The sequence below is a fragment of the Equus przewalskii genome, chromosome 16 (genome assembly GCF_037783145.1).
Source record: "Equus przewalskii isolate Varuska chromosome 16, EquPr2, whole genome shotgun sequence".
In the NCBI taxonomy this organism is placed as follows: domain Eukaryota; kingdom Metazoa; phylum Chordata; class Mammalia; order Perissodactyla; family Equidae; genus Equus; species Equus przewalskii.
The window spans coordinates 28104464-28119375 of record NC_091846.1 but is presented as its reverse complement, the minus strand read 5'-3'; the positions used below and the strand labels follow the sequence as shown (position 1 = coordinate 28119375).

Here is a 14912-nt window from a genome sequence, read left to right as displayed (position 1 = left end):
GGACTCTGTTGGCAGGTGAGGCTGGTCAGCTGTGGGCTAGCTGTAATCAGGCTGGCGGTTTTGTTGGTTTTGCTGGTGGCCTCTGATATCACTATCTTAAGTCTTGTCTCTCCACTTCGTCAGATCTCCCAGAGAAGACTCTTCAGTGGAAAGTTGTAGTCCTGGCTGCCAGCTTCGGGGAACCCAGTTGGGGAGAAAGTTTGCAAACTCTCAATATGCAGCATGTAAAATTTTATGTAATTCTCCTGTTTTCAATATTATATTCTGGCCTTCAGTTATGCCTTAGTCTTCTATTCCAGACATCTTCTGTATGATCCTCTCCAAAATAAACCTCCGGTCTTACTCTAGGCTAGACGGGGGTCCTAGGTCGTATAAAATTGAAGAAATTGAGGCTGGAGGTGGCGGGGAGGAGCGAAGGAAGGGGTAAATAGTGATTCTAAATTATATTTTCACCCCCTTCCTTTTAGTTTCACCTTTATCCTGACATCCAGAGGTACCTGGTGCTGCCTGTTCTTAAGCCATTTGGGGATTGTTTGTTCAAATGGGCTGATTGTCAACCTTTCCTCGTTGCTGTCTTATGGTTGTGTTAAGTCCAGTCACATTCATCCATCTGCTTTGCATCTTACAAAATTTTGCAGCTCTTGTCTTTTCTCCCATTTTGTTTATCCTTGCAGTTTTCTCCCTGTTTAGAAATCTCTTTAGTGGAATTTTGAAGTATTGGGAATGAGAAGAGCTAAAAGCATGTGTTGGAGTAGGCATTTTTAATTGGGCATTCCGGAAATTAAAATTTCATACAGTTGGTAAAAGAATGAATATCATAATTTAAAAATTAATACTTAAAAGCTTGCCAGTGTGTAGTGGCAGTTGGACCGTATTTTAAGAGCCACTCCTTTTCATGACAACCTCAAAAGAAGTCGGAAAACTATGAAGTATATGATTCCTCAAGTCTTCATTTTTTTTTTCACATTTTTGGTGTAATGCTACTCTCTTTGTGATCTAAATGATGCAATGAATACTTCAGATGTATAAGAAATTTTCTGTTAAGATTTTTCAGTAGTATTTATTTGTAAAGTGAATGTTAGAATCCAATAATTAAACAAATATTTGAGTGCATATATCTGCTAGTGCTCTATGAGGTATTCTTTTTTTTTTTTTTTGAGGAAGCTTTGCCCTGAGCTAATGTCTGCCACCAATCCTCCTCTTTTTGCTGAGGAAGACTGGCCCTGAGCTAACAGCTGTGCCCATCATCCTCTATTTTATGTGGGACGCTTGCCACAGCATGGCTTGACAAGTGGTGTGTATGTCTGCTCCCGGGATCTGAACTGGCGAACCCTGGGCCACTGAAGTGGAATGTGTGAACTTAACTGCTGCACCACTGGGCTGGGTCCAAGAAAAATAATTTTTAGTATGAAAGGACACATTCCAGAAGTATACTATTCTGCATAAGGAATTAGCAAAAAGGTTTTTTTGTTGGAAAAATTACAAATTCACTGGAAACATGATTAAATGCCAAGTTTTATATTAGACTTAAGTGCTATAGAAGGTCACAGTAGAGGGAAATCTGTCTGGGCCAGGATGAAAAAAAGATGCTTCTTCTCTGCTTGGATATCCTTTTGTAACAAATGTATCTTTAAAATTGAGCTCCTTGGGCCAGCCCCAGTGGCTTAGTGGTTAAGTTCAGCATGCTCCACTTTGGCACCCTGGATTCTATTCCCAGCGTGGACCTACACCTCTCATCAGTGGCCTTTCTGTGGTGGTGCCTCACATACAAAAAAAAGGGGAAGATTGGCAGCGGCTATTAGCTTGGGGCGAATCTTCCTCAGCAAAAAAAAATATATATATATAAAATATATATATATATATGCATATGTGTGTGTGTATATATTTATATATATCTGTGTGTGTATATATATAAATAAAATTGAGCTCATCGTCTTCTCCTCCATACTGGTTCATAGAGCCACAGGTTTGTGAGTAACTGTAAAGGTTCTCAGTTCATCAGCTCTTTCCTGACTGATTCCAACCCACAGCCTCCCTACTAAGTGCTTGCCCTGCTTTGAACATTGTAGCGCTTGGGCAACCCACTGCTGTCTCTTGTTTTGGTAATGGTAGTATCAATTTTTCTGTTCTCCTCTCTCTCTTCTTTACTCTCTCTGTCTCTCATTATCAAGTCTTGTTGATTCTTCCTTTGTAATACGTTTCTAGTTTGTCTGTTCAATTCTAGCATCTCAACATGTTTCTTTAAGCACCTGGTACGTGATAGGGAGCATGCAGAGTGTTGGGGCTGAAAGAGGGCCCTTAAGGAGCCGGTACCCCTTCATGGGTGCAGAGACATGGACATTGAAAATTGCAGGAAAGAAGTGGGATGGAAAGTGTCTTGCACAGGATTCTGCTGGCAGCTTGGAGAGTTGATGCTGAACCCACCAGGGGAGAAACAGCAGAGGGTATTTGAGCATAGTTTAGTGTTGCTGGAGTAGAAGGTGGTGGGGCTGAGGCCGTTTTCACCGCAGATAAAGCGGCACTGTAAGCAAGGGTGAAGGCTTGAAGGATAATTTATTCATGCATCTAACAAATATTTAATGAACACCAGCTTTGTGCCAGGCAACTCTTTTGCAACTGGATGCAGCAGTGAACAAAACTTACAAAAAATAATATATAAATATAAATTATATATAATTATATGAAAAATGTAAGTGTAACAAATAAGTAGATTGTGTAGGATGTTTGAAGATGATACATGCCATGGAAAACCGTAAAGCAGGATGATGGAGATGGGAATCTTGGACCCTAACCTGTGGTTGAATGATTTTCACACTGTATTCTGCAGAACCCTGGGGGCTGCAGAGGTGTTTCAAGGGGTCAATGAACATTTGTTCTAAATTTTATCTTTTAATATGTTTTAAAACGTTTCAAAAACAGTAATGAGAAACAGCATGGGCAAACAAATACGTTATGTACAAAATTTAACACGTTAGATACCATCAGGGTATTAACTTGTGCCATCTCAATAGCTCGTGTTGGGAAAAGACCTGGATTTCAAAAGAGTTCTGTTCATGTTAATTGACTTCATAATATATAATTTTGCCCACTTAAACCTAAAGGTGAATTTACTTTAAAAAACATCTCACTTACATATTTTATATATTGAGAATCCACTGCAAAAATTATTTGAAAACCACCTTGTAGGAATTCAGTTTGCCTTACTCTTGGGTTACCACAGTTGCCTTCAGCTTCAAACTTTCTCCTTTCTAAACTCTCTTGCATACCATTGCCGGAGTTAGTTTTCTTACAAATACTGAACCTTTTAATTAAATGCTTGAAAAACAAACCCTACTGTGGGGGAAAGTAAATCTAGATATTAGCTATAGCTCTGCCACAAAAGACTCTGTGACCTTAAGTGCATCTTTATTTTCTCATTGGTATCTTCTCTGATCTAAATTTTACCTCCATGATTTTTTCCCCTAGCTGTCAGCGGTCTTTATGATACATCTCCAGCTTACCCACCCGATTTCCCCTCCCTACTAACTCTGCCCTTATCCTCTGCTCTAGTCTGCTCTTTCTCTTCACTCCTGTCTACTCCCTTCCCCAATGCACACACCATTTGCTGCTTTATTACCCTGTGCCTGTATTCATGTTATTACCCCAACTCAGACCTGCCTCTTTCTTTAGCCCATTGATTTTAATTCTGCACATTCTTTTAAAATAGTCTTCTAGAACTAATGGTTAAAGGAGAGTTCCTGGAAGAATGTCGGTGGTACCAAATGATGTAGCATTAAAGGTAGATTGAGAAATGGGAGCAAGCCATTTGATTTGTCTAGAACCATGCTATCCAATATGGTAGTCACTAGCCATCTGTAGCTACTTAAAATCAATTAAAATTAAATACAGCTAAAAAGTCGGTTTTTCAGTCTCACTCGCCCATTTCAAATGCTCAAAAGCCCTGTGTGGCTAATGGCTATTCTATTGGACACTGCAGATTTAGAACATTTCCATCATTGCACAAATTTCTATTGGACAGCACTGAACTAAAAGGTCACAGGTGACTGGAGAGTTCTATTTCAGGGACTTCTGGAGGAGAAATATATTGGCAGATGGTAGGAGGAAATGTTTGGTGAAGAAACAAAAGTGATGAGTTTAGTCATTTGCTTCTAGAGATTTGATAGTGGCAAGAGGGAGAGACATACGGAAAAAGATAATGGCCAAGTAAAAAGAGGTGCGTGGAAAAAAATTTGTGAAAACAGAAGGACTGAAATCTGTTCTAGATGTTGGAGGAAGAGGAAGTAGGAAGAGGTAGACATATTGGATATTGGGAAAAACAAGTGAAACAGGATGTTGACATGGGTTTCCTTCTGTTTCAGTTTTGGCTGAGGCCCCAAAAGGTTGCAAACAAAACAATAGGTGGCCATGGTATCCACATTCCTAAGTCAGGTTTATGCTTCTTAGCTAACATCTTGAAACTGTGGTTGAGGTGGAAGAGCCAAGACAGGCTGGGAGGGCAGGAAGGAGAGGGATGCTTCCGTCTCACCTCAAGCTGAGCGAGGGGGTTGGAAGGAGACTGCTAAGGAGACTGCTTGGCTCTCTTGATGTGATCTGTGTCCTCCTGAGGCTCTGAGGACATTGAACTGGACTAGAAAAGTTTAGAGGTCAAGTGCTGGAGCTATACTTAGCAGCCTTGCTTCAGAACACTGAGAGGCGGCTACGTTGGAGCCAGCTGTGCTTTCACTAATAACAAGGGAGCGGGGTCTGTTTTCCGTGGACCAGGAGAGGGCCTGGTGGTCTTTTAAAGAGTGGCTCCATGCAAGAGCCTTTCCTGCCAGGGACAGTGTGACCTTTGTAGTAGAGGCTGGAGGTGTGCCCCTCCGAGGGAGAGGCTGGAGGGTGCGGGGGCGTTCTGAGTGCTCACCCGGAGGAGAGGCTTTGCTTCAGCCTTGGCAACTGCGGAAGGATGTTTCCGAAATCTCTGCAGAACCCACGAGGAGGCCCCCATTTGAGGAGTCAGACACCGTGGGTAGTGAATTGAAGGTGGGAGCTGACAGATTCAAGAGCAGAAGCCTACTGTGCCTGCAACAGCCTGGCCTGGAGGAGGGGGAAATCTTTAACTTTGAATAAAGTTTGGAGTTAGGGCTGGACGTTTTATCTACTGAAATATAATTGTTTTTGTGACTAGAAGTGACCAGAGGACTTTTAATTTTCATGAATGACTGGAAAAGGTTTGGAACAAATTTCATCCCCGACAAGGAATGAATATAGGCTTCTGAATGGCTTAAAGGCGCAGTGGAGAAAGAATATGGTTTTTGCTGCTTGCACTCTGTGGAGTCCTGCTTATTTGGGCCAATGGCTATACTAATTTGGGGTTTGATGAGAGTACAGAATGTTTAGAAAGGCTTTTAAGAGATTGTGTTGAGAATTAGTAAGAAGTAAGCAAAAGGATAATAGCCCGCAATATGCGTGGTTGAAGTGAAACAACAGGAATTAAGTGGATCAGGCAGATGAGACTTTTGCTTCTCTTTCCGGGAGTACTCTGTAGTCTGGGATAAGGAGATTGGTATGTTTGTATTTGGGGTTTATAGTTTTGGTAATTTTAAGCCTCATAGCTTTGTGCATTGTCATTTTGAAGTCAGAATAAAGTAAATGGAGAGTGCTATTTAACATAGCTGAGTTTGTGCTGCTTCATGTTATTAAGGTGATAATAATTAAATGATTCTTTCAGCTTGTGGTTGGGCGGGGATAGTGTATTGTTTCTGTTTTATCTTTAGGATTGTTTTATTATGTACACTCTATGGGGACTTTTTTTTATACCTTATCAGTTAGGATGCCACCAGCTGCAGGTAACAAGTACCCTAAATCATATTGGCTTAAGTACCTGGAAGGGCAGGCTCTGACTCACTTCTCTCTCTGATTCTCCAGGCTTTGCTCTCCTGTCTGTGTTAATTGTATGCTTAGCAAAGTGCCTGAATCAATTCCAGGTGTCACATCCAGACAGCAGACAGAAAACAGCCCCTCTCTGCAGGCACACAAAAGCAGTCCCGCCAGGAGACCTCCACTCACATTTCATTGGCCAGAATTGGGTCACATCTCACCTCCGAACTAATTACTGATGGCAAGGGGAAAGGAGTCCTCATGGCAATTTATTAAACTAATTAATATGTACTTGCTCAAACTAGGAATAGAGTCAGCATCCTCTAAGCATCTGATTTACAGAGCAAGAGTGGGTATCTAAACCAAACCAGGGTACTGTTAGGGAGGAGGAAAAGGGAAATGGATGTTGGGTAGAGTCTTGCACCTATTCCTAGATGTGATATATATTGACTAATTACAGATGAGATGATAAGAGCATAATATATGTAGACTAACCTGCTGTGACAAAACCTCAAAATATAGGTGCTTAAATAATAAAAGTTTATTTCTCTCTCACCATTTATTGTTTAGAGGCGTGTGGTCCAGAGCTGGTTGGGGGAGTCTAACAGTTTGAATATTAGAGTTTCCAGGTTGTAATAACAAAGAAACCCTCAAATTCAGAGACTTAGAAAACAAAGAAATTTCTCTCTTAACATCATAGTCCAAGGAAGTCTTCTGAGGTGAGTGGATATCTCTGCTACCTGGGGCCATTCAGGGACCCCGGTTCCTTTCTTTTTGTTTCCTTGCCATCTCCCCAGAGGATTGTCCTTGCCTGTGTGATCAAAGCTATGTCACCATTTCCAGGTTCCATCCAGAAAATGGCAAAAGAGAAGATGGAGGAAGTAGGCCCATGTGTAAAGCCCTAGGCCAAAATGGCACCTGTTATTTCTGCTGACATTCCATTGGCGAGATTGTAGCCACAGGAGACATCCAACTGCAAAAAGCCTGGTGTTTTAGTCCATTCAGGCTGCTATAACAAAATACCATGGACTGGATGGTTTATAAACAGCACTTTTATTTCTCACAGTCCTGGAGGCTGGGAAGTCCAAGATCAAGGCGCTGGCACATTCACGGTATGGTGAGAGCCTGCTTCCTGGTTCACAGATGGCCATCTTCTAGCTGTGCCCCCCCCACACATTTTCTTCTCATACTGTAATGTATTTTTCAGAATTCATGTACCACTGACAATATGGAAAATGAGAGAGATAAGCTTTTTAGAGTAAACATAATCTTAGCACCTTGCTCTCCTCTGCGAAACCATTACCTTTTACAAATAGGGCTCTGTGAGGACTGAGTGCGTGGAATTGCAAATGAGTGAGCTCTACTTGAGTGACACATTTGGAAAGGAAGGTATTTAAGCCCAGCATTTAAGGGTGAATCAATGAGGAGGAAAGATCCTGGTGAAAAGCATTCTGGGCCTGTGGAAAGACACTTTAAATAAAGGCCCCAGGATAGGAGGATGTGTGTGTTCAGCCAATGGCAGGTGGACTAGTATGCCAGGAACACAGACTGCAGGGGCAGTGGGGATGGAAGCCTCACCTAGAGAGGGGCTACAAAAGCAGGAAAGGTGTAGACAGTCAAGAGCCTTAAATGCAGAGTTTTTGTTTTATTCTGTTGTTTATGAACAACCAACAAAGATTTTGAACAGGGAGGTGGCAGGATGACAGCCATTCTTAGAGAAACAATTCTGGAGAAAAGGAGTATGGAGAATTAATTAGAGGGAGGGACTAGTTTATGTCCCTATGATTTTCTTTTATGAACAATAGGGAACTTCCGTTGGATTGTGGTGTTCAGTCGAGACCTGCCCCAGTCACTCAGCGTCCCTGTGAGTAGAGGAATGAGAACTGTGAGGACAGGCCCTAGATAGGCTGACAGGAAGATTCGGCTTCCTGGTTTTGGTTTGGAGACCTTGAGTGTGATGTCTCTTTGAGCTTGTTCTCCTTGATGATAAGGGAACACCTCATGTGTACCTTCTGGAGGAGCCAGGACAGAAAGGTCCCGGGTCCCTCTTTGGGCCACAGGCCTGGAGGACAAGAGGTATTTTATTCATGTTGTGTAGCATGGTCATCTCTGGGTCTTGTCTCTTTTGTTATTGCCAACCTTTGGTAAAGACTTGTTTGAGAGTTCTGTCTTGTCTCCACTTTATTATGAGTTATTAAGAGTAGAGTTGTTTCCCACAGTTGGGCCAAACTTAAAGGAGAAACGGTGACTTACAAATGAAGTGTTAGTGCTGGTGGCAGTCAAGCTAGCTGATCCGGTTCTTATCTGCAGCAGGAGGTTGTTCCTCCAAAGCTGGTCTTCATTTCTTCATAGGAGGTAATTGCTAAAGTCTAGATGAGAAATAACGAAGTTACCCGAATTGGGGCACTGGTAGTAGGAGCAGAAAGGAAGACCAGATTTCGAAAACATTTTGATAGCAGACTAAAGAATCTAGGGGCAAAGGAAAATAAAAGATAGTTTGGAAGTTTTGGGACTGTATGCTTAGGAAAATGCTGCTGCTGCTAACAGATGGAGTCACAGGAAGAGGAACAGAGTTGCCATGGGAAGGTGCTGAGTTCATCCTGAATTCTGGATAGGGTAAGTGACTTTCACCCAGTGTTGGGTGGTTATTTACTGGTACTTTCAGAATTAGAATCTACCTTTCCTGAATCAGGTCAATATTTTTTCTGTTACACAGAGACATATATGACATGAAATGAAATGGACTTGTTGAGTGGTGATAGCCTCTCCATGCGGAGATGTCAAGTAAGCAGTTGTAAATGGAGCTGGAGTGAAAAATTGAGAATAATTGTATAAATTTGTTTTAGGAGTTATGTATATATTTAGAGGACATAATTGGAGCTCTGCCAAGGATAAGTCCATCCAGAGAGATTTGGTACGTAGGACATAATTGGAAATAGCCAAGGGGCAGCTTTCTTGAAGAAGGAGTGAAAGCTCTGCAGTAAGGCTGACGAAAAGGAAAGAGGCAGCAAGAATATTGTATTTTTTTTTTAAAGAAGTTTTGTAGTAATGGAGAGGAAGGCATAGATTGCAACCTGGGACATAATCAAGAGGTGAAAAAAGTTTTTACTTTTTAAGATCACACCTGCCAAGGGGAAAGAATAAGTGGAGAGGAAATAGTTAGAGCTAGAATTCGGAGGGAATAGTTTAATGTAGTTTAACAGACAAATGTAAGTACCACTGAGGTGATGGGCCTGGTGCTGCGTGCCAGGGACACAAAGATGAAGTAAACATGGTCCTGCCTTTGGGAAGTTTACTGCCAATAAAGGGCAGGAGCAAGAATAGCACAAGAACAACAAATAGCTACTGAGCACTACGTGTCGGGAACTGTTGTCCTTTACAGGCGTTGACTCATTTAGTCCTCACAACACTCCTGCGACTTAGTTATCAGTGTTATTGTCCACATTTTCAAGGAGAGGAAACTAAAAGGTTAAGTAATTTGCCCAAGGTTTTTAACAACTAGTCAGCGGTGGAGCCAAGATTTACACCCAGGCCATAGCTCTGCACCTCTGTGTGTCGTGTAAACAGATTGTTACACTACAATGCAAAGAGAGGAGTAAGAATGATGTGCAGAAGTAGCAGAAAGGAGGGAGGAGTTAAGTTTTTCTTGAGGGGAAAGAGCAGGGCAGGTAGGGTCTCAGAGGAGGAATAAATTGATGACAGGGGATGGATCCAGCTAAAGGAACCCACTGTCATGACTAAAGTTTGGAACCCATGTTGGTATTAGGTAGGTATGTATGTATTACTGTTTTACCTAGTAATTTGCACAGCCTTCGTCTCTGACCTTTTCTCTGCCCCATCCTAATCACAGAGGACAGTCACATTTGATTTCATTCATTTGTGCAAACAATTAAGATGTTTTAAAAAAAATCTGCTAGAACTGAGTTCTCCTTTTAAGGGTATCAGTCCTGCCCGCTGAAACCATCAAGAGAGTGGAGTTTATGATATTGAATATAACATCTATATGTCTGTCTATCTATCTACCTGCTACCTACCTACCTACCTATGAATTCAGAGAACTGGCAGAAATATAACAGAATTTCCTGTGCATTAGGGACCCTGGTTGTCTCTGGGGAAGAACCAGAGAATTTGAGAGGCAGATTATTGAAGATACAATTGAAATTCCAGAAACTAAGCAGATGTTTTGCATAGAATGGTTAATAGCCTTTTCTGAGGTAAGCATATCTGGTAAATATATGATCCTGGTTATATGTGGTTAGTCTGTCAGATCCTGAGCTTCACGCATTTGCATCCCATCCTTGGCCACAGCACTGACCCCCAGCTCCTATCTCAGCCGCGAACATCAGTCCAGGATTGGGAACATCAGGAGAGCAGCAGTATTGTGAGACTCAGGCAGGGCGTGAGGTTGTCTGTTTTGTACATTAGTTAGTAGTTAAAAAAAAATAAACGTAATGTTTAGTGGTTTATTTTAGGCCGCATCAAAATGCCCCAACGTCAAAATAGTTGTGTCATTGTGGCCGTGTGGGAAAGTGGTTACATCAAAATGTCATGTGTGGGCAAAGGGATTATTCTTGGAAGTAAGTAGGGGCATTTGATAAAGGAAGAAGTAAATTCAGAATTGGAAGGATAGACTTTTTACCCCTTTACAGCAGAGTTACTATGTGCCACTCACGAACATAGGCAAGCTTTCATCTAGCTCTGACAGAAGGCCCATCTGTGTTCCTGGCTCTGAGAGAAAGACCTGAGCATTAGGCATAACACCACTACCACCCTGTGGCAATAGGTTGTAGTTCATTGTATTTTATGAAAAAAGTGTGTCTTGTGTTTATACAGCATGCACATTTTGTACCTTCTCCTTTGAATAAAAGAATAATAGCACTTTATGAAATCATACATTTTTATCTCTTTAATATTAATTAGAAAAATACATTTAGAAACTCTTAAGGAAGGAATATATTAAGAATGGAGAGAGCATAATTTTAGGAGTTAACAAATAGAAGTTCGCAAAATAACTACAGTCTCAGGAAGGTAATTATATCTATAGCTTTTCTCAAGAAAATTACCAACCAGTATAAGGGATGAAATACTTTTGTCATCACGAGATGGTTTGTTGGTAAAAAGGGTAATTAGAATATGTTGGAAATCTCCATGATTTTGTTTTAGAATGCATTAATTTATATTTAAACATAAATGTCCCAAATATTAGAGTTTATAGTATTTCAAACAAAGTAGTGAAGGTATTTTGAATATACGTAGAGGTTTCAGAATGCCTCACTAGGCGTGAGGAAACGTGGCTGCTTCTTTGTTTCCCTGTGTGTATGTTCTCCGGATTTCTTGAGGAGAAGACCTTGTCACTTCTCAGGGTTTGTGCAAGCTGCCGTGTAACTGCCTTTTGGTCAACAGGTTGAATTTTTTCCTTTTTAGACAGAGGAGAGGTCCTAGGAGTTGTGTGGGAAGTCTTTTATGTCACTGGATTGGATACGGCAGGATGAAAAACTCCAGAGCCACCGACCCATTTTAGAGTTTTATGCTTCACTTAACAACCACTTGTATGCACAGTAGAGAGTATATGCTGCCAGCGGATGACGGATGATCTGACTACATTTTTCTCTCAACATATATACATATGCCTCCCAACAACCTGAATCAGAATGTGTGTGTGTGTGTTACATGTAAAAGTAAACAATTACTTCTGGTAAAATTTTTAAAAAACCAAAGCAATAGTTGTTGTATATTTTTCTGAGAAAAAAAGTAAAACTATTTTACAAACTTCTAGAATATTAAATACCAAGGTTTTGTTGTGTGAATATTAAATATCATTATGTTAAATGCATGTAATCATCTTGCCTCCTAGTTTTTGAACTGTATTTCATGGAGCTGTAGAATCCCTCAGAGGAAGCCTGGAATGGGGAGGCTGAGCGGGTCTGGTTCTGGATTACCTCGTCTAAGTGCCTGGTCATATAGTCTCACGTTATTCTGATACGCAAAACGGCTTGAGGACAACTGCTCCAGGTGGCAGCTTATAAAAAGGGTCATGTTTTGTGATGTTGTAAATGACAAAGCACCTGCATGACCTTATTACAGTATCATTACATACTGGTTCCAGAAACACACCCTGTCTCCATTCTTCTATTAGCTGTGATACCCTCTCGTACCACATTATCCCCTGGCTCCTGTCTGAAACATCCTCTCATTGTTCCCACTGCAGTTCCTCCGCCAGCATTTGCTTTCTTGGACCGGTCCGGCTGGCCGGCGCGGGCTTTGGGTGGTGGTGCAGGCTGGAGACATTGGGGTCGGGGAAGGATAAGCAGCTAAGGCTACTCTTCTCTATCCACTCCGCCTCCCGCGTTTCCCAGCACACGGTGGAGTGGAGTGCAGATCCCATCTCTTCATTCCCTCATCCGCTGCACTTATTCTGGTCTTCATCTGCAATGAAATCTGGTCTTTCTCTGAAAGAGAGTTGAGTGTGGCTTGGTTTCTTGCGGGCAGCTGGCTCTCCAGAGGAAGGCGGGAAGGGCATGAGTGAGCATGCTCAGTTATTAAATCCAAATTACTCCCCTCACCTCCTCTGGAGCAGCTCCAGTGGAGGCGGAGAGAGGGTGGGAGTGACATATTAATTGGGCTCCACATACACAGAAAGAAACATTTTGAGCAGAGAGATGCACTACTTCCCTAAAAATGTGTTTTAGGAAGATTCTTACAGCAAAGTTTTTAAATGCTCAAAGTCGCATCAGAGCAAATGGTTAGACTGAATAGTATCAATAAAAGGTAAATGAAAAAAGGACACAAAGTGCTGATTTATAAATTTTTAAAGGCCTTCTACAAATTATTATACTTAAATATTGTTTATGAGAGTGCTTATTGTCCTGGCTGACAATTACAGTCACCAGAATAGATATTAACACGTGTAGGTTCCTATGTCCAACTTTAGACCTATTTAACCAAAACCTCCCAGCTGAACTGAGGCTGCTAATGTCTATAAAGTTGTCCGTGTGATTCAGATAGCCCGACAGATTTTAGAACAGCTGGTGTATTTGATAAAGCTTAGTGTAATGTATGTACTCATTTTAATAAAGAGGCTCAAATTTGTCTTTAAGGAAGTAAGAAATTAATAGTGGGAGAAAATTCAGAAGGGGAAAGAAGCACAAAGGCGTGAAGCCCAAAGGGCCTGGAATCAAGAGGAATTGATGGGAAATTTTGGAGGTTGATAGAAAAGCCAGGCTTAAGGCAATGTTAACACACAGCTGATAAAAGAGGTTGATAGACTTAATCAGGATGAGATCAAATGGCCTACCTTCCACAGCTGTAAGATGAAGGGCAGTAATCTTCATTATAAGTTCTGGGATGTTTGTGGAGAAAGATAGTCCTCATTTTATAATCAAAAAAAAATATATAGGGCCGGCCCCATGGCTGAGTGGTTAAGTTCATGCGCTTCGGTGGCCCAGGGTTTTGCTGGTTTGGATCCTGGGCATGGACATGGCACCGCCTGTCAGGCCATGCTGAGGCCGCATCCCATGTGCCACAACTAGAAGGACCCACAACTGAAATATACAACTATGTACTGGTGGGATTTGGGGAGAAAAAGCAGGGGAAAAAAAAAGAAGATTGGCAACAGTTGTTAGCTCAGGTGCCAATCTTTAAAAAAACAAAATATAGAAAGGCTAGTAAAGAAAAAAAAGCAATGTTATAATAGGAGACACAATACACTAAAGTGCAAACTTGTGATGAAGATAGATTTTGAGTTTTAGAGATGTGGGGTCAAATGTAGATCTTTGTGGTTTGCGGTTGACCGCTTTCCAAGCCAAATTGTGTAAGTTCAACTGTTGGATAAAATACGGAAGGATAGGAAATCTATTACAAATAATAGTTGATTTACACATTTTGTAGATACATGTACCTTGTATACCACCCAAATACAATATTAATGTTGATGAGATAGATGGCTTCCCTTAATAATGATGAAATAGTAGTGGATAAAAGCAGAATGGCTTTCACTTTGGAAAAAAAAAAAAAAGGCAGAGTAATCAAAAACTAAATACTATACTTTTTGCAGGGACTTTTGCAAATGAGAAAGAGATGGCCACAAGATAAGCTCCTCTGGATCTGGTTCTCAGAATGCTATGAAGTCTCCTGCCCAGGCTCCTCCTCAAGAGCTCGTAGGATAGTGTGCAGTTGAAGTTTCCCCAGTAGACATTTCAACTGCTGTATTTGAATGTCAGTCTTCACTTCATCCATTTGTCAATGAATAGTTATTAAGAACTGTTCCCTGTGTTAGGAACCATAAGTGCTGGAGCTACAGTGGTGAATAGGGTGGCCGTGGCCCTCTCTCATGGAGCTCGCAGGCTAGTTGGGGAGATGGATATATCAGTTTGGGGCCAATTGGATTTTGAAGTGCCAGTGTCTTCCAAGTGGAGTTATCCGGCAACAATCGTCATCACTTTCTAATTCTTTCTGGTAAACACGATTGATATTCTGAGAAGTAGAATAATAATGTAGCAGTTGCAAACTCTGCTCCATTATGATATTGAATACAATTTCATGATTGATTCTGATCTTATGTTTAAAGTTTAGAAACCTTCATACATTTTGGGACTTTAGACTTTTTGTGGTTATACGTGATCTTTGTGTGATAATTTCTCTAAATATAAGCTTTGGTCTCTTGTACAGGAATATCTCTTTTTTTTTTTTAGCTTGTATCAGTCCCACTTAGAACACCTTTTCCCAAAAGTATAACCTGCTAAAATAGTCCCTTACTTGTGATAATTTATATTTATATAGCATGGGGGAGTTTCTGAAGGATATTTACACAACATTGTGTTTCATCCTAACAACTCTGAGGCATACAGGGCAGGTAGTGTTTATCCTCACCCTACAGATGAGGAAACTTAGGTTCATAGACCTTATTACTTACTTAAGGTGATAAAGCTGGTAAATGGTGGAGCCAGAAATGGAACCCAACCCAGGGGTCTTTTTAGGACTTAGCTCTATTTCTTTTACACTTTCTGTCTGTATATTGACTTGCTAGAAAGAAAAATGAAAATATCTTTCTCCAT

The 14912-nt window shown here is 41.1% G+C and overlaps 1 protein-coding gene across 8 annotated transcripts in view; it reads left to right on the top strand.

The window, feature by feature from the left end:
* The window catches only part of DGKH (diacylglycerol kinase eta), a 175313-nt gene that overhangs the window by 51656 nt on the left and 108745 nt on the right, over positions 1 to 14912 (top strand). For 2 of the 8 annotated variants that reach the window (XM_070578398.1, XM_070578395.1), the window contains exon 1: positions 8208 to 8475. The exons of the other annotated variants lie outside the window; for them this stretch is intronic. The gene's annotated coding sequence lies outside the window, so the exon portion shown is untranslated. Of the gene's footprint in view, positions 1 to 8207; positions 8476 to 14912 lie in introns of those variants that run through there. 8 annotated transcript variants of the gene reach the window in all.